This window comes from Balearica regulorum, chromosome 8, assembly GCF_011004875.1.
Source record: "Balearica regulorum gibbericeps isolate bBalReg1 chromosome 8, bBalReg1.pri, whole genome shotgun sequence".
NCBI lineage: Eukaryota > Metazoa > Chordata > Aves > Gruiformes > Gruidae > Balearica > Balearica regulorum.
The window spans coordinates 22,964,729-22,980,543 of NC_046191.1; the positions used below are offsets into that span (position 1 = coordinate 22,964,729).

At 38.7% G+C, this 15,815-nt stretch overlaps 1 long non-coding RNA gene across 1 annotated transcript in view; it reads right to left on the bottom strand.

Annotated features, from left to right (window-relative positions):
- Positions 1–5,533: 5,533 nt before the first annotated feature.
- LOC142602682 (uncharacterized) overlaps positions 5,534–15,815 on the bottom strand; it is a 35,786-nt gene continuing 25,504 nt past the window's right edge. The window contains exons 2-3 of the long non-coding RNA XR_012836445.1: positions 6,960–7,076; positions 5,534–5,622 (exon numbers count right to left, since the gene is read on the bottom strand). This is a non-coding gene — a long non-coding RNA (uncharacterized LOC142602682). The remainder of the gene's footprint in view (positions 5,623–6,959; positions 7,077–15,815) is intronic.

The window sequence follows — 15,815 nt, forward strand, 5'->3', positions numbered from 1 at the left end:
TCAAGAGGACTCCTTGCATTTTAAAATAGACTCAGTTTCATTATCATAGATGTTTTCTCCTTTTGAAAACATTCAGTCATTCAGATATATTTTTTTTAATTTCCCGTATACTAAACCCCTGGTGGGATAATCTCATACCAGTCCATACGGGGAAGGCAGTTTTGCAGATCAACAAATCCTACCATTATTTGATTTGATCTAAGAACAACTTAATTGAAACAACACAAAGTCGTTAAGAATGGTTCTTATGCACATCTGAGTTAATGTAAATGACAGACAGTTTAAAATAATGAAAATTTTGTTATGACCAATAGATGAACCTGTTCTCATATTAAGTAAATCCAGGATTTTCTAACATATACAGTACATTCTGGTTGGTCACAGATAATGGTTACTTTTGTACCAAAGCAAGTGAACTGTTTTTAACAACTATGCTGCATGCAGTGTAACACAATGCAGAGTATAAAAACATGCTGCTAAAAACCAGGCACGTGCCATAATCCAGGTAAAGAATCTGAGGCAATGAAAATTCTCCTCAAAGATATTACATTGAAGTGGGTTGTCATTTCAATATATGCATCCAAAAATGTTATTTTGGGTTATAAAAATAATGAAACTGCAGTGATTCATCTAAGAAAAAAACCTGTATGAACATGAAGCTTTTATTGCCTTTGCAGTTAAAGCACGTCTTTAGCATTTAGCAGCATTAGAGAGACTTAAGACAGAGAAATTAATAGGCTACTGAAATATATTCAAACCCACAAAAAAGTCTGTCTAATTTAGAGGTCTTCTTGTCTTCTAAATGTACAAATATCTTACAGAAACTACTTCATGTTTTGCTTCTTCTGAACAAACTGTGGGTGAAAAAGACATTTCCTACCTACAGAAAAGAACAGATTTTAGTACTAGGCTTTCGAAGTTCCCAAATTCGCATTATGGACTAGAGGGTATTTTCTTGTGGAAAGCTTTTTTTCTTTTTTTTTTTTTTTGGGGGGGGGGGGGGGGGGGGATCATAAGGATTTCCTAACAAGCTTTTTCTTAAATCCTTTAGGTAGAAGAAATTGCACACCATTTCACTTCATTTTAAAAAGAAGAGAAAACCTGTACTTGTAAAGGAGGGGAACTCTATGCCCTGAAAAATCTTCCAGTCAGAAAAATCTCGTCAGCTGTTCACTCTTCTACTGAAATATAATGACTCACTTCACTCACAGAAGAGTAACAATACCCATTGCAATTCACTTATTATATTTAAACAGCTTTGTTGATACTTTCTGAAAACACTCACACATCCAAGTTTTTCCTCATGAATGTCTACAGAAGGAGAATTTCAGTGATCTATTTACAAATACTCATGACTAAAAAATACTTGCATAGCCTACAGCATTTGCATACTCAAGGAGAAGTAGAAACAGGATCCCACAGCGTATCCAAGCAACTATACCTAACTAACAGGATATGGACAACAAGTATGAATTATCCCTTAGTAGTTGAGAATAAAATTCCAGAGTTAAAATTTCATACCACTGAACTGACACACGTAACTTGCAAAGCAAACAAAACCAAGGGCTAAAATAATCAACTGACTTGTTTTCTGCAAATAATCCTCTCAGTCCTAACTAGCTGTATTTTTCTTATATCTGCAAATACCATGGCAACACAGGTAAGTTGTTTTCCAAGTTAGAGGAATTGTTTGCTGCTCCTGAGAGAGTAGTGAGTTTTTGTTTTGGAGACAGCCGTAAGTCTTTCTAATATGGCACAAGCTGGTGCATTCCATGCGTGGAAATGATGAGTTCACATTTCTACTGGCTGATTTTCTACACAACAGGTATATTGCTAGTGTTTACCATCATTTATCTGAGAATGTCTCCTTAACTAATAAAATCAGTTTGCCATTTATTTCAGTTTATTCATTGATCTCCTGGACCAAACCACATTCTCAATGTAAATCAACATAATTTGTGCTCTAATTCCAACACAAACTATTGTACGTATTGTATATGTTCCAAACATATTGTATAAATTTCAAATTACTGAAGGAAAACTATGGCGATTACCTGATGTGATCCATAAAATTTTTAATCAGCATATCATACCTACTGAGTTTGGAAGTTGTCCATTAAATCTAATACTTCCCCTAACTTTGAAGGCTTCCACTACATTGAAAGAACCAGACAGCCAAGATGGCCCCACCGACATCAGACACATCTGATCGCTCACTAGTTGAGGTGATTGTACGTATTCTACAGAAACAGTATTTGGTACCAAATCTGCCAGGCTGTCTCATATGCAGTATGCCTCATGATGCAGACCAATTCCTGGACAGTGAATATGTGAGCTTAAGAAGGCTCCAGAAAAGTAAATGCTATTTTGGACTGTTTCTTTTTTTATTTGCTCCCTGATTATTACTATTTTTCCATCTTTGGAAAGCCATGTTACAAATTATCAGTTGATTCTTGCTTGGATCAAAACACACTGAAGACAGACCAAATTAAATGCCTCCCAGACCTCCTTTTTGGTGACTACATAAGATTGTTTTGAGGAACATACCTGGTAAAGCATGAATACCTTAAATTTCTGAGCTACTCTCTGACGAGTGACAGTAAAGCTTTGTAGGTTTTAACTTTACAGTGAGAGTTTCTAACGTCAGTTGGACTTTAAATTCCACGAAAGCAGGAAAGAATAAAATGAAATATTTCAATATACTTTTCTTAGTATTCTTAATATACATTTCTTACTTTATCCTAACAAAACGCTATCCCTCTAAGATGCTGATTTGTGTAGATTTTCCAATTCACAGATTCAGAATGGGTTAATTTTTCAAATCACACTGTACTTTTTATGAAAAGATATGACAAAACAAATTCCTAAAAAATTCAGAACTGTGCTCCTAACTAAAAGGCAGATAACTGCAAGTTGCTTTCGCAAGACCCATTAGTGTTACTGAACACAAAATAGTGCTAAATTGGAATGGTTCAGAATTAGTTCTTCCATACTCTATGTTATCTTGGGTTCTTTGAAGCAATACAGTAGTTTATACTTCACCTTTGTTATCTACCATTTAAATCTATTAAAACCAGAGCTAAATAATAGCAAAAGAATAGTTATTCCTCACTGGAACAACTGAGGATATCTTGTCAACAATACACTGCTCACATCATGGGAAGAATTCTTCATTCTATTTATGCACCATGACATTCAAAGCAACTGGATTTTAATTTTGTTATCCAGATGAACAAGACTAATTTCTCATTAATATGTATATCGATGTCATGAAAATACACTGGTTTTAAAATTTTTTGTATTCTTTAACAGAAATCATAATCCACTGCTGTCTGTGACATCGCGGCTGGTTACTGTGGGGATGCTGACGTTGCTGCAAATAGAGGATTATTACTCCAGGTGAGGGGAAAAACTGCAGGAATAGATAAGCTGTAATAAGGGGTAAATATCCTGTTATTTGTGAAAAAGCTGTAGAAAAAAACAAATGAGAAGAAAATGTGCTGCAGGTGATACAGACAGAATTGTTTAATCAGACTGTTTTCTGCAAGGTTCATTCAAACAAGAGAGTCTATCTGTGTTATGTTAAAACAACTGGGAGTTTAGAGTTAGTGACAAAGGGTCAAAACATTCATTGTCAGGAAAAACCTTTCGGTTCATTCTGCAGTGTTTCAGTATGTCACGGCAAGAAATCACTTTTCAAGTTCAAAGACAAATTAATTAGATCTAAGGCTATGTTTAACATTGAGAACAAAACATAAACATACCTGTAATTCAGACTAAATTAGGATTTCTACAAAAGATACACCTGGATAGATTTCCTGTTAAATTATCCATCTAGTTTATTTCTCCTTCTGTATTCACCAGTTCATATAATTAAGTGTATGTAATCATAAAGGAAATCTTAAAAGGACTAACTTTTACCTTGCTCTATTACAGTCAATTTTCAGAAAAGCTCAATAAAACTTCTCTTACTCTCTTTGGGTGGAACAGAGGTATAGATCACTTACACGGACATGACTATATAGTCTAACCTGATGATCCACCAATCTAGGGAGGTTGCAAAGGCAGTATTTTAAATTCACTGTCACTTCTGAGCACATGATTATCACATAGAACCACCTGAACTTCCCCAAGAGCAATGCAACAGATCATAAAATAAGGCAACTGCATCCATATAAAGTACCATTTTCCCTAGGGACACAGAGTGATTGATCGATTGATTAATTCTAGTTATGAAACCAGAACATCCACCCCCTGCCTTGTCACGTCTCATTTACAATCTAGTTGTTGTCATAGACAAAGTCATTCCATAAAAATCTTTGTTTGAGATGCATAGTTTTGTTGCAGATGTGAGGATAAAAGCCAAAAGATAAAGCACAGTAGTAGAATCCTAAGCTAAACAAATGGAAGGGATTTTAGATGTCATCAGCTACATTCATAATATCAGTTACAAATTAAAAAAGGATAATCAATGCTATTGAAATTCATGGCAGCGTAATGAAATCACCATTTTCTGGGAATGTGATAACACAAAGGAAGATCAAACTATATTTCTTCAGATTCTGTGCAGCAACATATTGCAGATATGTCTTGCATCCTCACTAAAAAGACATTATCTCCCTATCCATGTGACCAGCAGAGGTCTTAATGCCTTTGTTCCCTTTACTAGATGTTCTTAGGCTGAAAAGATCAGTACCAAAAACCATAGTGAGGAGAAGCTGAAGGGAGAAAAAAAAAAAAAAACCAACTTGCCTCTGCTCTTACTTCATTTGCCCTGTTCCCATTTTCTCAATTTGTTCTTTCACCTTGGTTTCTAACAGCCATCACAATTCACTGTATCTTGTCCCACTTTTCATACAAATCTTTAAAGGTTTCCTCCATGAAGCCCAGAAACACAAATCCTTTTCAGCAAACAATGCTACCATCCACAAACAATTATTAGAGAGAATGACTCAGATAAAACTTTTCCTTCAGGTCTATAGTTGTTTTTTGGTTGCATTTGTGTGCTTTTCTGTTCACACATGATCTTAGTACTCAAATTCACTTTTTTATTGGATAAAACCAGTAAGAAATAGTTCCTTGAATTTTTAAGATTATTCAAGTCTTTGCTGTTGCACACTTAGGAAATCCAGAAAAAGGTAAGCCCAAAACTCACTGAAGACAAAGGAGAAGTTTCTGTTGCTGTCAAATCACCTTTACATCAAGCTCTGTTTAACCTGGCTATCCTCCTATACAAGCACAATGTCCAAAGTGACTTGAATCTATGCCATCTTTGTGATAGACATTAAGCTCTCACTCATGAGATTTCATGGAAATGACCTCTTTATTCCAGAAATCTTTACGCCTATTATTTTCATTTGGGATTCTGCCAAATTCCAAAGTTCTGTCCACATTTTTTAACTAACTTAAAATATAAAAATAAACAAATGAAATTAGCTTTCACTGAATCCATAAGCTGACAGTGTCTTCCACAAAGATGAAAGGCTAGGAAGTCCTTTTTAGTGTCTATCCATTAAAATAACTCTTTTCTTACCATTAAGTGTGTAAGACTCCATGTATAGATTACTATCAGCAGCCTCAAAGTCCCAGCCTACCACAGCTTCATCAGTAGAGTGTAGTAGCCTGCAAGAAGAAAAAAAAAAAAAAAAAAAACACTTTACCATTGAGATTTCCTTTCTCATTCAGTCTCAAAAAATAAAAGCAAACAAAAACAAAAAAGATAAAATACTCCGGACTATTTTACACAGGCTTCAAGCAATACTATAAGTAAAGAGTCTCTAGAGAGATTAGGATGCTTATACTAATTGTGTTGAACGTTTTAACATTTTATAAATAAGCCATGGGGCAACTGAATCATCTTGTGAAATTATGGTGGTTAGGATATATTCCCAAAAGTACAAACATTTGAATTTGCTAAGTTCTTTACTCGTATTGCCTCGGGCACCAATAGGTTTATCCTCTCCATAGCTAAAGTTGGGATTTCTCAAGATCATGAAAAGCTCATGATGCCTTCAAGAAACAGAAATCAACCTGCTTTTGCAAGGCAACTTGTCTAATGAAAAAAAAAAACACCCTACTTTTTTTTTTTTTTTTTTGAGATTGTAGAGAGTAAGATTGGTCTTTCATAGTGATTAAATTGGGGTGAAAAGCCAGATTAGAAAGGGAGGGGTTGCTAAGCACAAATCTGTATTCACCTACAGGTTTGATTCACCTTTGCAGACAGAAATCCATTAGGCAGTACAGAGTTCCACCAAGGAACAGAATACTAACCAAGAGAAAAGATTAAAACAGAATTATGCAAACGAGAAAATATTTTCTTTGGGATTAGAAGAAAGATGTATCATCCAGCCACAGTAATAAGATGAAAACAAAGAACAGTAGCAAATAAGCACAAAGTTTATTATTACCCACAATTCATAGCCTGCATCACAATGAGGAGAAAATGAGTTAAATAAGCAAAGACAAGATATATGGTGAATGGAGGACTCAGGAGAGGCACAGTTGTATCTTCATCACCAATTTGGAGATCAAGAACTTCTGGTTCAGTGCCTGGGTTATTTTCCCAGTAGGTCACTGCAAAAAAATTCCTATAGGGTTGATTCCTCACTTCTCAAGCCAAACCAGGGACAATCACAAGAAGCCAAGAAATCTGCGATGTGGAATGCCACAGGCTTCTGAAAGTTGGCTGTCGGCTCAAGTAACAGGACAGAATGGTGAGTGACACTCTGAAATAGAGCTTCTGTTTTCACTCCAAGGGGCCAAGAATTCACTCGCTGTTCAACTGTCATTTCAAGAAAGGATCCTCCAAAGAGGAGGCTCCTATTAGAAAGGGTGGAAATTTATAGTAAAACAACAAGGCACCTCACTGCATTTATGAACATGTCAATTCTTATGCAAAGCCCATTTGCTTGGTTTTACAAACCAGAGAAGGAAATGTGCTGTTTCCATGTTTCATTTACCTTGTTTAGGACATACAGCTTCATACTTGTCATAGACTTGGTATTAAGTACCCAACAGCGTAGATGATCTGTAAGGGATAACAGCTCCTCTACAATTTGTCTCAGAATGCATTTTAGCTGGAAGAGAACAAGAAACAGAAGTGGAGTCACAGATGGGGAACTGTATCTTTCGGAGTCCTTGGTCCAAGCTGATTTGGAGTCAATTATTTTGTTATGTTGAGGCTCTGGCCAGAATTCAGATCCTGAGCGAAGCTTGCCTATCCAACATCCTGCCTCTTACTGATTGCTGGAAAAGGATGCAGTAGTAGAAATAAAATGACCTAATAAAATGCTGAATGGAATAAGGGAGAAGTTAAATCTCTAGTAGAACTGAAAAATCTGTAGAAATTAAGACAATGGCTGAGGAATGTTTAAATACTCTTTGGCCCCAAAGCAAAGATAAATTATCAGTGAAATAAGCTAGAACTTAGTCACAAGTAATAACAGAAATTTGAAACAAACTACAATTCCTGTAAAAATTAAACCAATAAAGGATTGTTTATTGCAAACTATTGATGCAAAACTAAAAAGAATCAGGAGAGTTATATGTTCAATAAAGAGATGAAGAGATTCTTAACCAATACTGGAACGCTCCATAACTCATTACTGGTTAGACTAATTGATCTTATCAATTGATACAGGAACAACTTAGTCCAAAGGTAGAGCTGATCAGTCAAACTCAAACCTGGGCTGCAGCCAGTACTTTCTCTTGTCTCCAAGAGGCAATCAAGCATCCCTGCACGCTGTGGAAGCAGCACTCATTCAGGGCATGCTTCAGGATCCTCAATGTACTTCAACGTTGCACGAATGCTCTGAAGGAATTCCTAGAAAATTGATCCATGAATACAAAGGGGCACCTAAAACTATCCACCTGTAAATGCCTCGCACCAGTCTAGTCAAAACATGATCCTGATACACACACATCAGTGGTGGCAGACCTCAAGCTCAGTACAAACTCCTTGAAGAGAGTAACACTCAGTGTAACCTTCGTCTGAGCTTAAGCCACTGTTAACTGGTAAAGGAAGTTGAGAAGCAGCTTTTACTTTGTTTTCCTACCATAGCAGGTAACTTCTCAAAATTACTTTGAAAGATGGCTTTTCCACATAATGCTGGACAGGTATGCCAATGGTCCTCCAGGAGTATGCAAAGGAAATTAAACAACTAATGTGTCTTAGTCCATTTGAATTTTGTGCAGAAATCTAACGTGCACTCAGATGCCTCTAAAACTGCCTTCAGGCCAGCACAGATCCACGTAGTGTGAAACAGTCACATTTCCCTGACACAAGCTAACAATTATCTAAGAAAAATCATGTATAATGGGAAGAAAAATGTTACTCCTACTTGGAGCATCATTACAATGCATGCTCCTCAGTGACTTGCCTCTGAAACTGGTCTTTTACTGTCAGATATCAGAATACAACAACACTACCTTGTTGTGTTGTTACTGCTACTGAAGGCTGTACCGTTTGCTGCACTTCTTTCATTCAAACAAAATTAATTTCAATTAGATTTCAAAGCTTATAATGTAGTATTTTCCTTTTCAAAAGACTTCCTGCTATTTTCTGGTTTTGTCTCTCCTGTCCACAGTTTGAAATAAGTCTTCTTGAGCATCTCTGGTCTGTAGACAATGCTATAGATGAAAGAGTTGCAGTAATTATATGTTTGGGTTGTGGAGGTTTGTTCTGCAGGGAGAAAGTATTGTGGTAACACATGGGATGAAACATAGATGTGCCTTGTCCTATTTTTTGCGAAGAGGAATACAGTTGCCTTTCTGGGCTGCAAGTGCACGCTGCTAGCTCATGTTGAGCTTCTTGTCCACCAACACCCCCAAATCCTTCTCCTCAGGGCTGCTCTCAATCTCCGCCCAGCCTGTAGTTGTGCTTGGAATTGCCTTGACCCATGTGCAGGACCTTGCACTTGCCCTTGTTGAACTTCATGCAGTTTGCATCAGCCCACATCTCAAGCCTCTCAAGGTCCCTCTGGATGTCATCCCTTCCCTCCAGCATATCAACTGCACCACACAGCTTGGTGTCATCAGCAAACTTGCTGAGGGTGCACTCAATCCTGCTGTCCCTGTTGCCAACAAAGATGTTAAACAGCACCAGCCCCAATACCAACCCCTGAGGAACACCACTCATCGCTGGTCTCAACTCAGACATGAAGTCATTGACCACAACTCTGAGTGCTACTGTTTGCAACCAACAAAAAACGCCGCCGCTGCCACCACCACCACAAAAACAAAACAAACAAAACAAAAAAAAAAACCCCCAACAAACAAAAAAGCCACCTGAAATCTTAACTCTTTAAAGATAGAATAAACACTATTACAAGAAGTACTACTCATATGGACTGGTATGAATGGCTGGAGAAAGACACGAAAAGAATAAAGGTGTTTGACTGGGTCAGCAGAGAACAACAGAAGCAAATCCTGTTGCTACACCTGTCTCAAAGCCTCCCTCCCTTCTTACCTTCTCACTACTGCTTGTTGAAGGTAACAACAACAATGGTAAAAAAAACTTTCCGTAACAGACTTCCCTGCTTGCCTGGATTGGAAAAAAGTGCTGATCCTTAGAAAACAAATCCAACAGATATCACCAACCCACAAGTTTCTGCAGAAGTTAGTGGAGGAGGGGGAGCAATACCTAGAAAGTGTTGGATGGACCAGTACCCTTATCTATCAGGGTGACGTATAGCTATGGACAGTTCTAGATACCCTTATCAGAATCATTCTGTTAAGGAGCATACACAAAAAAGAGCTTCAGATCTCTTCCTCAGTGCTTTGAAAAACAATTTTGCTATATTGCCATTTATTTAAATGCACCCAGACATGCTGATAACAAATACATTGTGTACATTTTCAAATGAATGGCACAGCCAGACCATACATACCTAGACGATACGTCCATCTTAGGAAACGTGGTAAAGTACTGCTTTCTTATAGCATTTGATTTTTATGGACGTGGTCCCTGGCTGCTAAAATATTAATAAATGCCATAAATGATATTAAATCAGAACATTACTTGCTTTCTAAAGCTGTCCTTGTCAACGCTAGTGGTTTTTAACATTATAACAAATCTCTTTCTTCACTGAGGTAAATGCCTTTCTAATTACACATGCCAGTATTTTCCCTGTTAAAATATATAGTTTAGGATGACTTTTTTTTTTGCAAGGGTGCCTGAAAATAACCTCTCTTTTTCTGTTGTTTTTGGAGGAACGAGATGCTCTTTGCTAAGTGTTCATGAGAGAGCAGCAATTACTACCTATAGGGCTTTTTGTTCTCACTAACCCAAAATATCAATCTTCTGATGCAGCACAGATAAACTACTGCTGGGAGTCTATTTAAGTCTGATTTAAAAAAAGGAACTGGAAAAGGGAAAAACTGGGAAACCATGGCAGATTGCACTTTTATGGTACTTATAAGATGATCTTATCCTCACTGCAATATAGCCATTATATGGATTATGCTTGAAGCGGGGCAGCAAGGTCTGTTTCAGAACTGCATTATCTAAAGTACCATAAAGCATTTTTCTCCTTTCATAACTGGTGATGAAAACTGTTGAAATTATTTTTTCTCTACACATGCACCTAGCTAATGTGTCATTTACCTGCATTTACTTCATATTCCAAGAAGATGTTTAATGTAGTTTATTATATGATGATGTTTTAATCTACATTGAATATTTTAATAAACCTACAGTCTTAAAACAGATCTGTGGGATCTGTTAAATATCAGCATTTAATCACACAGTAACCCACAAGTCTTTCTGTCTTAGCATACACAGAGAGAAATAGGGGCTAAGATGTAGGCAAGTATGTGTTATATATTAACAGCATCACTAAAATACAAAGTTGAGCTATAATACACAGGCTCCAATTGCATCAGATACAGAAAAAGACTCAATAACAGATGAGCATGGAAATAAAGGAAATAAATTATTCTAAATAGTATATGACTGGTACATTAACACTGTATTGATTTTTTTCATGCGTTTATATTATTTTAAAAATACATTTTAATAGCAGCTAAGAATATGGTTATTTCTAGCACTTGAACTGAATTAACTTTTTATGGTTTGTCCTGGTTTCAGCTGAGAGGGTTAATTTTCTTCATAGTAGCTGGTATGGGGATATGTTTTGGATTTGTGCTGGAAACGGTGTTGATAATATAGAGAGGTTTTTGTTATGTGGACCTGTTGTTGAGCAGTGCTTACACAGAGCCAAGGCCTGTTCTGCTTCTTGCGCTGCCCTGCCAGCGGGATGGCTGGGGGTGCACAAGAAGTTGGGAGGAGACACAGACAGGACAGGTGACCCAAACTGACCAAACAGATATTCCATACCATATGACGTCATGCTCAGTAAAAAAGGGGGGCTAGTCAGGGAGGGGCAGCAGCAGCTCCAGGATGCTTGGGGCTTGGGGACGGGTCTGAGCATGGGGTCTGAGTTGCACAGTCCTTGGGTGAGAAACTGCATTGTGTATCACCAGTTTTGTATATTCTGTTAAGTACTATTTGTTTTGTTTTTTCCCCTCTCCCTCTGCTATCCCAGTAAACTGTCCTTATACCAACCCATGAGGTCTTGCCTTTTCCTTCCCATTCTCCTGCCCATCCCACTGGTGGGGGGTGGTGGGGGTGGGCAGTCAGCAAGCGGCTGCATGGTGCTCAGCTGCTGGCTGGGGCTAAACCACGACAGGTTATATATTAAAAATGTGAGACCAAATGCAAAAACCCTTACAGATTATGGCACTCAATGAATTATGAGATTCACAGTATGGCCTGCTGGTACTAGCCATTTTATGTTCTACAACATTGAGACAAGAATGAGGTTGAGACATAGGAATAAGGAATAGATATTCACAGCACCTCAAGCAAGTCTCCGAAACCATACGAAAGCCATTTCAGGGGACAGGTTCTAAGCATACCCTTTTGTATTCCAGCTTTGACATGCCTTAGCTCCGCTGAAAACATGGAACTACACATGAAAGCACTTCGCAGTCAGACTAAGATGAAGAGAGGGAGGGATGAACAGTTAAGTGAAACTGTTCAGTATGTGGAGTGCTTTCTGGGCCAGTAGCATTCTGGTGCCTTCTTGAATTGACCTCTACAGTTTTCTCCTGGGCTACTAGAGCCATACAACTCATCTGCAATCATGCTTTAGAGAAGGGGAAACAAGGAGTGCTAAAATGGGATTTCTACATAAGGAGAGAACAGAAGTAATGACTGAAGAAGCATAGCAAGAAAGGTATTTCCATCGATGACATGGATGAAGGGACAGAGTGTACCCTTCACAAGTTTGCTGATGATACAAAACTGTGAGGAGTGGGTGATACACCAGAAGACTATGCTGCCATTCAGCGAGACCTGGACAGGCTAGAGAGTTGGGTGGAGAGGAACCAAATGAAGTCCAACAGAGGTAAACGTAGCATCCTCCACCTGGGGAGCTGACCTGCTGGAAAGTAGCTCTGCAGAGAAGGACCCAGGAGTCCTGGTGGACAACAATCTCTCCATGAGCCAGCAATGTGCTCTTGTGGCCAAGAAGGCCAATAGTATCCTGGGGTGCATTAAGAGTGTTGCCAGCAGGTCAAGGGAGGTTATCTTCCCCCTCTACTCTGCCCTAGTAAGGCCACTTCTGGAACAGTGTGTCCAGTTCTGGGCTCCCCAGTTCAAGACAGACAGGGAACTAGTGGAGAGAGTCCAACGGAGGGCTACAAAGATGATGAGGGGACTGGAGCATCTCTTGTATGAGGAAAGGCTGAGAGAGCTGGGGCTGTTGAGCCTGGAGAGGAGAAGGCTGAGAGGGGATCTCATCAACGCTTATAAATATCTAAAGGGCGGGTGTCAAGAGGATGGGGCCAGACTCTTTTCAGTGGTGTCCAGCAACAGGACAGGGGGCAACGGGCACACACTGGAACACAGGAAGGTCCATCTCAACATGAGGAAAAACTTCTTTATTCTAAGGGTGACAGAGCACTGGGACAGGCTGCCCAGAGAGGCTGTGGAGTCTCCTTCTCTGGACATATTCAAAACCCACCTGGACACAATCCTGGGCAGCCTGCTCTAGGCGATCATGCTTTAGTCATGGGGGTTGGACTAGATGATCTCCAGAGGTCCCTTCCAACCCCTACCATTCTGTGATTGTGTGATTATCAGATGGCCTGTTAGTCACAATGAGCAGCATGATAGGACAGCATACGGGTAGGTATGTTTAAAAAAACCCAAAACCCAAAAACCACACCCACCCAAAAAACAAAACCCAAACACACACACACCATGACTACAATAACGTGCCAGTAAATGGCCTGAAGAGGAAAGTCAGAACTAGAATGGACTGAGAAACCAGCACCTTTTCATAGCACAACAGTTGCCAATTGTTTCTGTTATACACTTCTATGGATAAATAAAATACTTCATTTTCCAGTGTAGCCAAATTGATACATTGCAGGAACACGGAAATATTTGTAAATAATTGCCGAAACAGAAATTGTATGGTAAAGTGAAAAGGCAAGGAGATAATAAAGTGGAGTCAGTTACAGGGAGCAATGCAGACATAATCAAGCAGTAACATGACGTTACGTTCACTTGCTATTGCATGCAGTCCATATTGTTGTAATACTTTCACCTGATGAACCAAGGCATTCTCTCACTCTAATAGTTTGGTCATATCATTTATTCTCTTGCTGGTTGAAAAACAAAACATCCACTCCAACCTCTTCAAATTGTTTCAGGACATTCGAGTCTCTGAAAACCAGAAACAAGACTAGCATGTGGAGCATTACTAGAGATGCAGTAAGTGTTGACTTTACTGATGGCTGATACCAGTCAGACTTCATGAGCTGGAGAATACCAGACTGCCTCAAAAACCCTGTTCTCGCATGGAAACTAAAGCACAATTATCAAAAGAAACTCCCATGTGATCCATGATGCTTTCCGTCCTGACAGACCAGCCAATATTTTCTTTTGAAACAGGGACAACTGTATTCAATGCTAACCCTCCTGCATCACAGAGAAATGTGGAGAGAGTGCAAGAGAGTCAAGGGAATCTGTTCTTCTCCATTTGTATTCTAAACTAAGTTTTGTAGCCTAAGAGTAAACCGAGGGAAAAGGACAATAACTTGCTAGATAAATTCACTGCTCATTAGCTGGAGATTTTACAGACCCTTATACTTCATTCCCTAAAGAATACAGGCTCACATACAAAGCCCAAAATATCTGCAGTTTCGGCCTCACAGAAGATGGAGAAGTCACCTCATCATACCTGGAAAGAACAAATGCCTTTGCCATCTAGTGCTATATGGAAAAAGAACAGAATGACATAAAAATAAATTCTGTGTACTAACAGTTAAGTGCCATCTCCCATCATTAAATCCAAACCCAGTTTGTCACAGTGGCCCATGCCAAGCACAAAAGCACCTAGTACAGCACAGCGAGCAGAGCTGCCTGCAGTCGACATGAGAAACCTGGCAAAAGGGAAAGGTTGAAATCACATGGGTCCTCAACCACACTTCACTGATGGCCGAGGAGGCTTCTTTTGCAGCACACTGTCTGAAGTTCCTCCCTGAAAGCAATCTCTCTCCAAAAAACTTAGCAAAACTTATGCTTTTTGGTTAAAAAAAAAAAAAAAGAGCCAGATGAGAAGCAGGTTTGAGCACACTTCTGGTCAATACGTCTGTAGTTAATATGGTCATACAGATGTGTATAGCAAAGTTAAAACGTTCGCACTTTCTCTGCTGAAGAATTTATTGCCGCATTTCTGATCAAGAAAAGAAAATCACGGTTACCCAGTTATAGGCTGTCACTGATTGGAGACAAAGGTGCTGCAATCGTCTCACTGGACAACAGAGAAATTTAGAACATATGGACTACAGGAAGGGAAAGTGGTCAGGGCATTTAACTGCATGTATGAACATCTCAGCCTCTACTATAAATTATTTTCCATAAAGCAACCACTGGAAGAGGGATAGTGCCTCAGCTGTTCCTCTTCAGATAAAGGCAAGAGGGTCAACCCCTGTCCTTTGACACTCACTCCTGGCTACTGTCACAATGCCTCCTGACTGTACTTGGTAGGTAGGGCCCAACATGCTCTTCAACATGTCCTTCGAAATGCAGGTGGCAGGAGCAGGGTTTGTAAATCAAAGAACAGTTTTCACTTAAGTAATATCAAGAGGTCAGTGGGGTGTTAGGGATTGCAGAGGCTACGTACAAAGGAGGTTTCTCTTTTCACTTATTTAATTTCGTAGTTGAATTGAATTTCCTGATTAATTACAATATATTTGAAGGGAACGAACAACAAAGAAACCCTGTCTCAAGCTCATTTTCAGATACCCATGTTACTTGACTCAAGCAATGCAACTCTGATTTTTTTCAGTCTGCGTTGTATGTGGCAAACATGAACAACCAAAAGTCAAAAAAGCCAGGTCCTCTCATACCATTTTTTGACAGATACTGAAGTCTTTCACATAAATTTGAGCAATACGGAGATAACCTGGTAACGCATGAGCAACTATGCATTGTATTTATAGGCAGTTCTTGAACAATGAGATCCCAGAGATACTGTTATTATCTGTACTTTCCAATAACTTAGCTCCATTATTCATCCACTGCGAGTGGATCATTTTCATTAATTCATTTGCATCACAAATCTAAACCTTTTCTAGTTAAAGCTTTCATATCACTTTTGCATGGTTCTAATATTTCCTAACACAAACCCAAACAAATTTGCCTAATGTTTAGAATTATAAAAGCAATATATTCAGTCTACAAATTTCAAATGAGGGTAGTTGTCAATGAACTGAGATAGGCATTTTGAAAATCTCTTCTTAAA